Source organism: Palaemon carinicauda, chromosome 16 (genome assembly GCF_036898095.1).
Source record: "Palaemon carinicauda isolate YSFRI2023 chromosome 16, ASM3689809v2, whole genome shotgun sequence".
In the NCBI taxonomy this organism is placed as follows: Eukaryota; Metazoa; Arthropoda; class Malacostraca; order Decapoda; family Palaemonidae; genus Palaemon; species Palaemon carinicauda.
In genome coordinates, this window is record NC_090740.1 from 62,665,935 (window position 1) to 62,680,838 (window position 14,904).

Here is a 14,904-nt window from a genome sequence, read left to right on the forward strand (position 1 = left end):
CGCCCTCAACCTACTGCTACTTGTCCATCAAGGAGCCTGAGGTTAGACCAGCTGTTGTGCAGCCACCAAGGGGCCGATAGAAAAAGTATTGAGGCTCCTGTGGGTCACGTCCTGCAGGTAGTGGGCTGTGAAGGTCGTTTGACGCTTCCAGACCCCAGCTTGAAGCACCTGCGTCACAGAGAAGTTTCTCTTGAAGGCCAGGGACGTAGCAATACCCCTGAAGTCGTGTGCCCTAGGGCGACGTGACGGAAGAGGGTCAGGATTCAAGGCGTGGTGGATGACCCTTCGAATCCAAGCCGAGAAGGTATTCTTGGTGACCCTCCTCTTCGTCCTGCCTGTGCTAACAAACAGTGCTTGCACTCGAGGACGAACTGCAGCTGTTCTCTTCAAGTAACGCCTTAGACTCCTCACTGGGCATAATAGCAGATGGTCTGGATTGCTCGTTACAGAACTGAGACTCGTGACCCTGAAAGAGTCGAACCGTGGGGCCGGCACTCCAGGGTTCTGAGTCTTGGCAACAAACTCAGGGACGAACCTGAACGTTACCTCCCCCCATCCCCTTGAATGGGCGATGTTGTACGAGAGACCATGAAGTTCACTAACTCGTTTGGCAGAGGCCAACGCGAGCAGGAAAGCCGTCTTCCAAGTCAGGTGGCGATCAGAGGCCTGGCGTAATGGTTCGAAGGGAGTTATCTTAAGAGCCCTGAGAACCCGAACCACGTTCCATGGAGGTGGTCTCACTTCCGACTGAGGGCAGGTAAGCTCATAGCTACGTATGAGTAGAGAGAGTTCCAGCGAGGAAGAAATGTCCACTCCTTTCAGCCTAAAAGCCAGGCTTAAGGCTGAGCGATAGCCTTTCACCGCTGAGACCGAAAGGCGCATTTCCTCCCGCAAATAAACGAGAAACTTCTCTATTGCTGGAATAGTGGCATCGAGCGGAGAGATGCCCCTCCCACGACACCAACCACAGAAGACTCTCCACTTCGCCTGGTAGACTCCCGCAGAGGACTTTCGCAGGTGCCGAGACATTCTCTCCGCAACCTGTTGCGAAAAGCCTCTCTCCGTGAGGAGACGCTGGATAGTCTCCAGGCGTGAAGCCGAAGCGAGGCTACGGCCTTGTGGAAGATGTTGCAATGTGGCTGTCTGAGTAGCTCGTGTCGTGGGGGAAGCTCTCTCGGGAGCTCCGTCAGGAGCTGCAGAAGGTCCGGGAACCATTCCGCATGATGCCATAGCGGAGCTATCAGAGTCATCGACAGGTTGACCGATAGTCTGGTCCTGTTGCGCACCCTTCTCATCAGACAGAACGGTGGGAAGGCGTACACATCGATGTTGTCCCACCGTTGTTGGAAAGCATCTTGCCAGAGAGCCTTGGGATCCGGGACTTGGGAGCAGTACAGGGGCAGCTTGAAATTCAAAGCTGTCGGGAACAGATCCACCGTCGGGGAACCCCACAAAGTCAAGACTTTGTTGGCTATCTGAGGATCCAAAGACCACTCGGTACTCACTATCTGCGAAGCCCTGCTCAGACTGTCGGCGAGCACATTCCTCTTGCCAGGAATGAAGCGAGCTGATAGTGTTATCGAGTGGACTTCGGTCCACCTCAAAATCTCTACTGCAAGATGGGATAGCTGATGTGAAAAAGTACCTCCCTGCTTGTTGATATAAGCCACTACCGTGGTGTTGTCGCTCATCACCACCACGGAGTGACCTGCCAGGGTCCGTTGGAACTGTTGAAGAGCCAGGAACACGGCCTTCATTTCTAGCAAGTTGATGTGCAGATACTTTTCTGATTCTGACCAAAGGCCTGAGGTCCTCTGGTTCAGAATGTGAGCTCCCACCCTTCTTTTGACGCGTCCAAAAACAGTCAATTCCGGGGAGAGGACGAGAAGATCCACTCCCTTTCGCAGGTTCTCGTCGACCAGCCACCACCGCAGGACCGCCTGTTCCGCGGATCCTATCGGGACCAGAAAGTCCGGGGAATCAGATCCTCGACTCCACCGGGACTTTAGCCGCCATTGCAGGGATCTCATCCTGAGACGGCCGTTTGGAACCAGACGAGCCAGGGAGGCTAGGTGACTTAAGAGACGCAACCACGATTGGGCTGGAAGCTCTTCTCGCCTGAGGAAGGGTTCCGCCACCCTCCTCAGCCTTACTATCCTGTCGTCTGATGGAAAGGCTTTGTGGAGATTGGTGTCTAACAACATGCCTAGATAAACCAGTCGTTGGGACGGCTGCAGAGAGGACTTCTCGAGATTTACCAAGATCCCCAGATCTTGGCAAAGTCCCAGGAGCCTGTCTCAATGTCGAAGAAGGGTCGACTCCGAGTCTGCCAGGATCAGCCAGTCGTCCAGATATCAGAGGACACGGATGCCGTTCCTGTGCGCCCAAGACGAAATCAGGGTAAACACTCTGGTGAACACCTGAGGTGCTGTGGAGAGACCGAAGCACAGCACTTTGAACTGGTAGGTCTTGCTGTCTAGGCTGAATCTCAAGTACTTCCTGGAAGACGGATGGATTGGGATCTGGAAGTACGCGTCCTTCAGATCCAGTGTGCACATGAAGTCTTGTGGTCTCACCGCAAGTCTGACCGTGTCCGCTGTCTCCATGCTGAACGGAGTTTGCTTGACAAACTTATTCAGAGTTGAGAGGTCGATGACAGGTCTCCAGCCTCCAGACGCCTTCTTTACAAGAAAGAGTCGACTGAAGAAGCCTGGGGACCCGTCGACAACCTCCTGGAGAGCATCCTTCTTGAGCATGGTCTCGACTTCTGCCCGAAGGGCTAGCCCCTTTGCCTATCCCATGGCATAGGAGCTCAACGACACTGGATTCGCTGTCAGGGGAGGTTGAGATGTCGTGAATGGGACGCGATAACCTTGGCCAATCACGGAGACCGTCCAAGAATCGGCCCCATGTCGCTGCCACCTGTGCACGCAACTTTGAAGGCATCCCCCCCACAGGTGGACACGTGGGGGGACTGCCACTCCTAGCGTTTGCGGCCGCGGCCGCTTCCTCTAGGAGTCTTGCCTCCCCTGGAGGACTTACCGCCCCTCTTGTCCTTGGCAGGAAAGGGCTGGGGCTTAGACACCACTTTCTTAGCTGCCGGTGCCTGCTTTGGTGTCTTGCGAGGCTGCTGCTGATGTTGCTGCGGAGCTGGAGGCTTGTAGGGCCGAGATGCCAGGGCCCTTTGGAGAAGGGAGACCTGGCTAGACTTCCTCCACCTCTCAGCTGTACGTTCTATATCTTGGGGCTCAAACAAACTTCCCCCAAGGATGGAGGAGTGTCTGAGCCTGCAGACGTCCACGGCGGGGACCTTCGGGTGGATCTTCTCGGTCACCGCATCACGACGCTTCAGCACCGAGTTGGCCCACAGGTTGGTAACCTGATGTGCCAGGAACTCGATGGAGCGTGTGCCCGAGAGGAGGAAGGTCTCCAGGGCCTTCCTATTGCTCTCCTTAGACAGATCCTCGGAGCGCAATAGGATGCCCAGAGAACCCAGCCAGACATCCAGCCACGAAGTGGCCTGCATAGCACACTTCGCGACCTTCTCCTGGCTCAGGATCTCCGACGCCGAGACCGTCACCTGCTGGGCGTAGAGCTTCTCAAGAGGAACTCCCCTAGTAAGCTCTTCCACCGAATGGTGGAGGGGAAGAGCGAGGCTAGACTCCCCCATGATCTCAAAATACCTCCTCTGCTGGAGACGAGGAGGTGGGAGGAGTTTGTTCCCGGCAGAGGAACGACTAGAGGAGGCGAGGTCTGCGAGCTGAGCGTTAGCCATGTCTCTGGCACTCTTCACCCCTTGGGACCAGGGCAGAGCCGCGCTGGCCTTTGGGGGCTTCTGAGTTCCATAGACCTGATCCAGGACTGTGTCCTTGCCTTCACGAGGGGCGATCACCGGGTCCTTGAACCAGTTGAGCTGCCTCATCAGGCCCAAGACCTGCCAGAAGGCATGCTCAGACCCGTGCTGCTCTCCTCCCTGCGGACTGGCAGCTAAGTCTCCTGTCCCCGGAAGCTCTTCCTGGGGAGACACGTGGACGTTCTCCCGGGATCTGGCTGGTTCCTGACGAATTCGCGAAGACGACTTCGGAATCGTCTTGGAGTCCTTGGGTTCCCTCCTGGGCGGGATACAAGACTCCAGCAAAGAAGTCTAGAAGGTATCTTCCACGCGAGACGATTCCCCTCCACGAGGAGGAGACTCTCCCCTTGGTGCCGAAGGGGGAGACCGCCGCCTTGCTGGACTCTCCTGAGGACGGAAAGGCCTCGTCTACAGGAGAAGGAGAAAACGACTGCGAAGGGGAAGGAGCCGTCCTGGCGGACCTCTTAGGAACCAACTTCTCCCTGGGAGAAGTCACCACGAAGTCCACTCCTCTCCTTCTCTTCAGCGGGGGCGAGGCCGTCGTTGGCTTGAGTCCTAGTTCGGCGAGTGCCGGCTTCATAGCCTTCACTAACACCCGCATCAGAGGACCAAACAAGGACTGCCGAGATACGGACACAGAGTCCGTAATTCCTGCTGGAGGGAAGGGGATCGGTCGACCCTTTGGAGTGGACACAACTGGACCTGCCTGCAAAAAAGAAGGGGAAGAAAGTTGCCTTGACCTCTCCGACGATCCTTCCTTGTCTTGCAAGAGAGACCTACGCTTACGCGGAGGCGATCCTGACTGCGACCTGGAAACACGTGTCACTGCTGCCGCCGCGAGCTGCGGAACCCGACGAGGACGGGGGTCGCGCTGGCGCTCGCGCGGGGGCGTTACCAAAGAATCGCGCGCGAGGAGCTGCTGGAGCGCGGGCGCGTAATCGCGCGGAGATAAACGAGCGCGGGCGAGTGGGCGCGCGGGCGAGGGCGCGCGGGCGCGTTGGCGCATGGGTGAAGGAACGCGTGGGCGCTCAGGAGACTGCTGAGGGCCAGGAGAAAAGTACAGCGCAGGGGAACGATGGTGTCCTGGAGACCTGTGACGCGTGGGCGAGCGATGGGGAGTCGGCGAACGATGGCGCGTTGGCGAATGCTGGCGCGCAGGCGAGCGATGGCGCGTTGGAGCGTGATGGCGCGTTGGCGAGCGATGGCGCGTAGAACGCGCGGGGCGAACGACCGCGTGTGGGCGAGTTGATCGCAGGAGACCTATGTCTGTCAAGATCTGATTGCTGCTGACGCGTAGGAGAGCGTTTGCGCGCAGGCGATGGATCGCGCGGGCGGTCAGGAGATCGCCGGGACTCAGGGGAGCGCTGACGCGCTGGAGAACGCTAACGCGCAGGAGATCACTGACGAGCAGGAGAACACTGACGAGCAGGAGAACGCTGACGGGTTGGTGATCGCTGACGCGCTGGTGATCGCTGACGCGCTGGTGATCGCTGACGCGCTGGTGATCGCTGACGCGCTGGTGATCGCTGACGCGCTGGTGATCGCTGGCGCGCAGGCAGACGACGCGTAGGAGACTGCGCAGGAGCAAGAGGGGCAACGCGCAAAGGCGAACGCTCCCGAACGGGCTCAGGAAGAGAAGGCACATGGGCGCATGGGCGTGCAGGAACTCTGGATGTATGCGCAGGAGACCGTGCGCATTGCTGAGCAGGAGAAAGATGACGAGCAGGAACGCGAGGGCGAGGAGGAGTTAAATCCTTGCCAGCGTCCAGAACCGGAGTTCTAGGGCGCGTGGGCGAGCGTGGGTGCACAGGGCGCGTGTCAGGAACAGGAGGTGCAGGTGCGAGCTGACGAGCAGGAGATCTTGTGCGCTCAGGTGACCGTTGGCGCGCTGGGCGCGTAACAGGAACAGGAGGATGTACGTTGTCCACAGGAGAGCGCTGGCGAGCAGGGGGGCGTTGACCATCAGGAGATCGCTGGCGAACAGGAGAGCGCTGGCGATCAGGAGAGCGCTGACGAACAGGAGAGCGCTGACGAACAGGAGAGCGCTGGCGAGGTGAGTCAGGAGACTTCAAGGATGGAGAGCGCTTACGCGCTACTGCACGTGAATGCGCAGGAGGGGCGCAGGGGAACCCTGACGAGCAAGGGAAGTCCCCACACCGTGGGAGACATCCCTTTGCCCCGAAGGGACAGCTGCCCGTCGGCTGACGAGATCAGAAGACTGCAGGCCATCTGCACAGGAGGTGGAAGGTCCAGGCGTAGGAGAACGCGAACGATTCCCGGAGAGGTCTAAGGACGCGGCTGCTACAGTCTGCTCCCGGCGAGGAGGATCCTCATCGGAGGACGGAGGAGGCGCCTCTTGACACCCTTATAGGAAGACGGGAGGCCCCTGCGACGAAGAGGATGACGAGCCTTACGGTGAAGGCGGCCACGAGGAGGTCATCAGGATCGTCAGTCCTCCGAAGAGGAGTCTCAGTCAAAGCGCTCCCCCGAGGGGGAGACGTAGCCGCAGGAGAGACCGTGGGACCCCTTCCCCCTTCGAAGGATGTTCGGAAGGGGGAAGAGAGCCTTCAGCAACGTCAGGAGCCGCAGAGGTTTGACCAGACCCGTCGGAAGCCTCTGCCACCACGACGTCGACGATAGACAGAGGATCTACCTCTGCTATCACCGGCGACTGCTTGACAGCGGTCCCTAACTGGATAAGGTCAAACAGGGCTTCCTTGGAGGGCAGGCCCTTAAGCCCCAAGGAAGCCCAAAGCTGAAAAAGATCATCGTTAGACACAGAGTTATCAACATTATCAAAATCCACCCCCGGAGGAGGAGGGGGAGCCGCCCCGCTATGGGAGGCGACGCCCTCTCCCGCCCCCCGAGTTCGGGAAACAGAACAAGGGTCTGCGCTACCACTCGGAGGCCTCTCACCAGAGGCCGGACGAGTGGGAGCTTCGGAGGAGGTTTGGGCAGCGGAAGAAGAGTCCCTAGAGCCTTCCTAATTCAGGGCAACCCCAGAAGGAGAACGGTCTCTCTTGGACTTCTTCTTACGCCGGCGGGCAAACCTCTCCCACTGGGAGGCAGACGACTCCCTACACTCACTGCACATATTTTCCCTATCATATCGTCGGCCTCGACACTGTGGGCAAAGGGTGTGAGGATCGGTATCCACCGCCGACATGAAAGTGCCGCAAGGGCGGCCGGCGATCCCAGGCCACTTGCGCATGATGAATACCAAAGGGCGAGGCCAATTTCCAAACACACAGCTGAGGAAAAGCAAAGAAAAAAGATTAAGGCTGTCAACAACGAGGACGATAGACAGACATGTCTGCACATCGTCCGAGCCAAAAGTGAAGTGAAGCAAATCACCAGGGTGTGCGGGGGGAGAGGGGTAGCAAGCTACCCCTTCCCCTACTCCCGCTAACTAGCGCGGGGGTAGTTAACCCTTGTTAAAATCTATTGGCTCGTCAATTTCAGCTACGCCGAAAGTAAACCCAATGTAAATAGCGTGGTTTGTATTTTGGTTACGGAACAAAATAACATTAAAATAAATCTGTCGTACATAAACTATAAGAAAAAACTTGAAAATAACAAGAAGATAAAAACTTCAAAATAACAAGAGGAGGAGAAACAGGATAGAATAGTACACTCGAGTGTACCCTCAAGCAAGAAATCTCTAACACAAGACAGTGGAAGACTATGGTACAGAAGCTATGGCACTATCCAAGACTAGAGAACAATGATTTGATTTTGGAGTGTTCTCCTAGAAGAGCAGCTTACCCTTATCAAGAGGAAAGTAGCCAATTATAGTGCAGTAGTTAACATCTTGAGAGAAGAAGAATTGTTTGGTAATTTCAGTCTGACCGTGTCCGCTGTCTCCTTGCTGAACAGAGTTTGCTTGACAAACCCGTTCAGAGCCGAGAGGTCGATGACAGGTCTCCAGCCTCCAGACGCCTTCATTACAAGAAAGAGTCGACTGAAGAAGCCTGGGGAGCCGTCGACGACCTCCTGGAGAGCATCCTTCTTGAGCATGGTCTCGACTTCTGCCCGAAGGGCTAGCCCCTTTACCGATCCCATGGCATAGGAGCTCAATGACACTGGATTCGCTGTCAGGGGAGGTTGAGATGTTATGAACGGGACGCGATAGCCTTGGCCGATCACAGAAATCGTCCGAGCATCGGCCCCGTGATGCTGCCACCTGTGCACGCAACGTCGAAGGCATCCCCCCACAGGTGGACACGCGGGGGGATTGCCACTCCTAGTGTTTGCGGCCGCGGCCGCTCCCTCTAGGAGTCTTGCCTCCCCTGGAAGACTTACCGCCCCTCTTGACCTTGGCTGGAAAGGGCTGGGGCTTAGACACCACTTTCTTAGCTGCCGGTGCCTGCTTTGGTGCCTTGCGAGGCTGCTGCTGCTGTTGCTGCGGAGCTGGAGGCTTACAGGGCCGAGCTGTAAGGGCCCTATGGAGGAGGGAGTCCTGGCTAGATTTCCTCCATCTCTCAGCCGTTCGTTCCATATCCTGGGGCTCCAACAGATTCTCCCCAAGGAGGGAAGCATGTCTGAGCCTACAGACATCCACGGCGGGGACCTTCGGGTGGAACTTCTCGGTCACCGCATCGCGCCGCTTTAATACCGAGTTGGCCCACAGGGTGGTGACCTGGTGTGCCAGGAACTCGATGGAGCGGGTGCCCGAGAGTAAGAAGGTCTCCAGGGCCTTCCTATTGGTCTCCTTAGACAAGTCCTCGGAGCGCAATAGGATGCCCAGAGTCCCTAGCCATATATCCAGCCACGAAGTGGCCTGCATGGCGCACTTCGCGACCTTCTCATGGCTCAGGATCTCCGACGCCGAGATCGTCACCTGCCGGGCGGAGAGCTTCTCGAGAGGAACTCCCTTGGCAAGCTCTTCTACGGAATGATGGAGAGGAAGAGCGAGACTAGACTCCCCCAAGATCTCAAAATACCTCCTCTGCTGGAGACGAGGAGGTGGGATGAGTTTGTTCCCGGCAGAGGAACGACTGGAGGAAGCAAGAGTCGCGAGTTGGGCATTGGCCCTGGCTCTGGCACTCTTCAACCCCCGAGACCAGGGCAGAGCCGCACTGGTCTTAGGGGGCTTCTGAACATCGAACACCTGGTCCAGGACCGTGTCCTTGCCTTCTCGGGGGGCGATCATGGGGTCCATAAACCCGTTGAGTTGCTTCATCAGGCTCAGGATCTCCCAGAAGGCATGCTCAGACTCCTGCTGGTGCGGACTGGCAGCTAAGTCTCCCGTCCCCGGAATCTCTTCCTGGGGCGAAGCGTGGACGTTCTCCCGGGGAGCAGCGGGTTCCTGGCGAATCCTAGAAGACGACTTCGGGATTGTCTTGGAGTCCTTGGGCTCCCTCCTGGGAGGGATACACGACCCCAACAAAGAGGTTCGGAAAGCACCTTCCGCGCGAGACGATTCTCCTCCATGAGGAGAAGACTCCCCCCTTGGTGCCGAGGGGGAGACTATCACCTCACTGAATTCACCCGAGGACGGAAAAGCCTCGTCCTCGGGAGAAGGAGAAAACGCCTGCGAAGGGGATGGGGCCTTCCTGACAGACCTCTTAGGAACCAACTTCTCCCTGGGGGAAGTCACCACGAAGTCCACTCCTCTCCTTCTCTTCAGCGGGGGCGAGGCAGCCGTTGGCTTGTGTCCTTGATCGGCAAGTGCCAGCTTCATAGCCTTCACTAACGCCTGCATCAGAGGACCAAACCAAGTCTGCCGCTCCACGGACACAGAGTCCGAAATCCCCGCTGGAGGGAAGGGAATCGGGCGATCCTTCGGAGTGGACACCACTGGATCTGCATGTAAAGGAAAAGGGGAAGAAAGTTATACTGACCTCTCTGAAGTGTCTTCCCTATCCTGCACAAGAGTCCTGCGTTTTGGTGGAGGCGATCCTGAGTGCGGTCTGGCGACGACACGCGTCCCTGCTGCTGTCGCGGGCTGCGAAATCCGACGCGAACGGCGATCGCGCAGGCGAGTGGGCGCACAGGCGAGTGGGCGCGAGGGCGCACAGGCGAACGAGCGCGTGGGCGAGCTGGTGAATGAACGCGTTGGCGCGTCGGCGAGGGAGCGTTGACGCGCGGGCGAACGAGAACGCTCCGATGACCGCTGACGATGTTGTTCAGGAGACCTGTAGCGCGTGGGAGAGCGATTACGAGCAGGCGATCGGCCGCGCGCTGGTGAACGCTGGCGCGTAGGCGAGCGATGGCGCGCGTTGACAAGCGATAGCGTATAGACCGCGTAGGCGAACGACCACGCGAGGGCGAGCTAATAGAAGGCGACCCATGTCCCTCCAGATCCTCTGGGCGACGGCGCGTTGGAGAACGCTTGCGCACAGGTGATAGGTCACGCGGGCGGTCTGGAGATCGCCGATGTTCAGGTGATCGCTGATGCGCTGAGGACCGTTGACGCGCAGGAGATCGCTGACGAGCAGGCGAATGTTGATGCGTCTGTGATCGCTGGCGAGCTGGTGATCACTGGCGAGCAAGAGGGCGACGCGTGGAATCCTGTGAGGGAACTGCCGGCGCAGGGCACAGAAGCGAACGCTCACGAACGGGCTCAGGAACAGGAGGCGCGTGAGCGTACAGGCATTTTGGAAGTACGCGCTGGAGAACGCGAGCGATGTAGCACAGGAACAGGCTGACGAACAGGATCACGAGGGCGAGGAGAAGAGTCCTTGACCAAACTAGAGCGCTCAGGAGACTGATGGCGCGCAGGGCGCACAACAGAAACCACAGGATATTCGGAGTCCACAGGAGAGCGCTGGCGAGCAGTGGGGCGATGGTTATCAGAAGCGCGCTGACGAACAGGAGAGCGCCGACGAGCAGGAGAGCGCCTGTGCGCTAACACTGCAGAAGGGCGAGCAGGGGAACACTGGCGCAATGGGCGCTCAACAGGAACAACAGGCTGAAGGATGTCCTCAGGAAAGCGCTGGCGAGAAGAGGGGCGATCATCAGGAGAGCGCTGGCAAACAGGAGATCACTGACGAGCAGGAGAGCGCCTGTGCGCTAACACTGCAGAAGGGCGCGCAGGGGAACCCTGACGCGCAAGGGAAGAATCCCTTTGCCCCGAAGGGACCGTTGCCCGTCGGGTGACGAGGTCAGGCTGCTAGACATCTGCACCAGAAGCTGAAGGTCTGGAAGGCGTAGGAGACCGATCCCCAGAGAGGTCTAAGGAAGCTGGAGCTGCAGGCTGCTTACAGCGAGGAGAGACCCCCTCGGAGGAAGGAGGCGAAGATTCAAAAAGGCGCCTCTTAGCACCCTTATAGGGAGACGGGAGGCCCTTGCGGCGCAGCGGACGGTGAGCCTTACGGCGAAGGCGGCCACGAGGAAGATCGTCAGGACCATCAGTCCTCTGAAGGGGAGTCTCAGTCAAAGCACTCCCCTTAGAGGGAGGCTTGGCAGCAAAAGAGCCCGCGGGACTCCCTTCCCCTTCGAAGGATGTACTGAAGGGGGTGGAGAGCCTTCAGCACCATCATCCACAACAGTACCTGCAAAGGATTGACCCAACCCGTCGGAAGCCTCTGTCACCACGACGTCGCCGATAGACAGAGGATCTACCTCTGCTATCACCGGCGACTGCTTAACAGCCGCCCCTAACTGGACAAGGTCAATCAGGGCTACCCTGGAGGGCAGGCCCTTAAGCCCCAGGGAAGCCCAAATCTGAAAAAGATCATCATTAGACAAAGATTCATTAGCAACAACCTCCCCCAGAGGAGGAGGGGGAACCGCCCCGCTATGGGAGGCAACGCCCTCTCCCCCAACCCAAGGTCGGGAAACAGAACTAGGGCCTGCGCTCCCACTCGGCAGACTCTCCTTAGGAGCCGAACGAGGGGGAGCTTCGGAGGAGGTTTGGGCGGCGAAAGAAGAGTCCCGAGAGCCTTCCTCCTTCAAGGCAACCCCGGAAGGAGAACGGTCTCTCTTGGACTTCTTCTTACGCCGGCGGCCAAACCTCTCCCACTGGGAGGCAGACCACTCCCTGCACTCACTACACGTATTCTCTTTATCACACCGTCGGCCTCGACACTGCGGGCAAAGGGTGTGAGGATCTGTGTCCAACGCCGACATAAAAGTACCACAAGGGCGGCCGGCAATTCCAGGGCACTTGCGCATAGTGAACAATAAGGGTGAGGCCAACTTCAAAACACACACACACAAACTGGAAGAAAAAGCAAAAAAAGATTAAGGCTGTCAACGAGGACGATGGACAGACACGTCTGTTCATCGCCGGAGACAAAAGTGAAGTGAAGCAAATCACTGGTGGGGGGGGGTAGCAAGCTATCCCTTCCCCTACCCCCGCTAACTAGCGCGGGGGTAGTTAACCCTCGTTAAAAACTATTGGCTCGTCATTTCAGCTACGCCGAAAGGTAAACCCAATATAAATAGCGTGGTTTGTATTTCAGTTACGGAACAAACTAAGCTTTTCTTGTCTATACATTATTCTCTGGAATACTTAATAAATCCTCAAAAAATTACACAAACTATGGGCATCCTCTTCCCTTAAATATCTATTTCACTTTTGTTTACATTTCACAAAACGCATGTATCTGCTCTAGCTTGTATGTTTGTGCATAGCTTGTCGCATAATGACGACTTTATAATTCTTGATCACAAGCTATCCTTCCACTTTTTTTCTACCAATGGAATTGCTCCTCCTGGTTCATTTGTTAATTAGTTCCCCCTACCACATGACAAAGTTTACCATATGTTTGTATGCCTGAGTGTGACGTAGGTAGTTCTGTGACACGCCCCGTTTTCTTAGGATGACTCCTCAGTTCATTTGCAGTAGTTTTACATGTTGATTGTGCATTATGGAGCCCAATGTAACAGTGTAAGGGCTGCCATATGGCTAAATGGATGATATAGCCAAGTTTCACGGTAAGTATTACGGTACAGCTAGTGTAGAGAACAATTCTCTAAAAGCTAATTGTGTTATCCCTCAAAGTTGAAAGTGTCCCAAGTGCAATTTTGAGTTAGCTTTTAGGGACGACCAGCACATTTTCTATGATAAAGGTTTAAAGGCCACTCATGAATGGCAGAGGCCAGGGCAGTGACATTGCCCTATCAAGCAGGAAAATGCCCTAGAGACTGACCATATATACATATGATCAGGACCCAAGCCTCCTCTCCAACCAAGCTAGGCCAGGCAATGGCTGCTGATGACTCAGCATATAGATCTATAGGCTCCCCCAAACACCCCATCCTTAGATCACAAGGATAGTGACATTGCAGCAACCAAAGAAACTAACGAATTTGAGCGGGACTCGATCCCAAGTCTGGTGTTCACCAGGCAGGGACGTTACCACATCGGTCACCACAACACTACTGTAAAGATTGCAAAGACAAATGAAGACACGTAGGTGTCAATTATAAGGTATGGTATTATTTATGATTTACTTTTAAGAGTTTGTGACCTGGGTAGAGGGGTCTGAGAGGCTTGTCCCCCATGGGTCTGTGATCTGGGTAAGCTTGTGATCTGGGAAATGGGGTCCAGGGGGCTTATCCCCCACCTAGGTCTGTGACCTGGTAGGGGGGGTCGGGAGCTTATCTCTCTGCTAGGTCTGTGACCTGGGAAGGTTTGCGACTTGGGAAGGGGGTCCGGGGGGCTTGCCCCAGCTAGGCCTGTGACCTGGGAGCTACTAGGTTAGGTTAGGTGAGTTTGTTAAGTTCTGTATCCTTTTACAAATCTCAAAAGTGTTGAATAATCACGTTTTCCCATTTTCGGCTACTCAAAGTCCCGGGTTCCCATGTGTTGTCTTGAAGGGGGGAGGAGAGATAACGGGAGATTAGCTTATTTACAGTGGAAATAAAGGTCAAATTCCTTGAAAGCACATTATGTACTGAAGAAAAAATTGTCCTTTCTCTTGAGAATGTAATTCCGTGGTGTTCTAAAATCTTACCAAAAATATCTAAGTACTGTACACACCTGCAACACCTCTTAACTTTTTCATTAAGAATATTGGAATTCACTCTAAGTTTTCCAGAAATGGATAAAACAGAATTCAACCAGTCCGGAAAGTACATGATTCACATATGTGTTGTGAAATTAAAGTATTATATATTAACTAAAGTTTTTTTTTATACCAGCAACAATAGTATACAGATTCACATGCTATTATTGAATTCCATTTAAGCCTAGTTTGTATTGTCTAAGCTGAAACTAGTACCCTAAAACACATTCCCATATTCTCTACTATTAGACGAAGACCTTTTGGTAGACTAAGAGTAGACAGTTCACCATACTCTACCAAATTAAAAACAAATGTAGTAGGCATAAATGCAAATTATAGTTGTCCTTTTCCGTTCCTCCTAAGCCTGAGCCTACTCACTATGTCCTCTATGATAGCCCTATCAGACAGACAGACAGACACCACAAACCTAGGGTCACCATAGGCCTGTCGTGGGATTAGGGTAGGCTTTCGCACTATGCTATAAAACCATTTCTTCTGACCATAATATTTGAAGATTTAAACTTCCTGTCAAATAACAAATTTAAAAATGCTTCAAACTAACATAGGGGCACAATTGCCCATCATTAGTTCCGAAATGCTTATTTTTCCGGGAGGGCGTGAGGAAATTTCACTCTTTAACTACAAAGTACTGATACAGTATATCACTATTTCTATTTAAAATATCAACCAATTACCAATGACTAGTGTAAATTAAGTATTTCGTCATAACAATTAGAATGCTTACTTTTTAATATAAGGGAAGATAACGGCTAAGTATCAATAAAGGCAGTATTGACTATCCCGCTTGAGATCTGTCAGTTTCAGCAGACGCTTCTTTCCAAGAAGGTTATCACGAGCAATATCTAAAGTATTACACTAATGTATTTTGCTGGCTTATAAAAATTCAGTATTATTGTTATTATTATTACTAGCCAAGCTACAACGCTAGTTGTTAAAGCTACTCCATTTTCTTATTACGTAGTACACTTAGATTATAAAAATAAAATATCCCATCCTAAACTGTTAGGCTGCTGATTATTTTTGTATTTACCCACCTAATGATAATTTTATCGGATATGCCGAGGTAATGTTTAC

The 14,904-nt window shown here is 54.6% G+C and overlaps 1 protein-coding gene across 1 annotated transcript in view; it reads right to left on the minus strand.

The window, feature by feature from the left end:
- Positions 1 to 14,650, minus strand: part of LOC137655745 (very long chain fatty acid elongase 4-like) — a 339,356-nt gene extending 324,706 nt beyond the window's left edge. The window contains exon 1 of the mRNA XM_068389809.1: positions 14,555 to 14,650. The gene's annotated coding sequence lies outside the window, so the exon portion shown is untranslated. The remainder of the gene's footprint in view (positions 1 to 14,554) is intronic.
- Between the last annotated feature and the right edge of the window lie 254 nt (positions 14,651 to 14,904).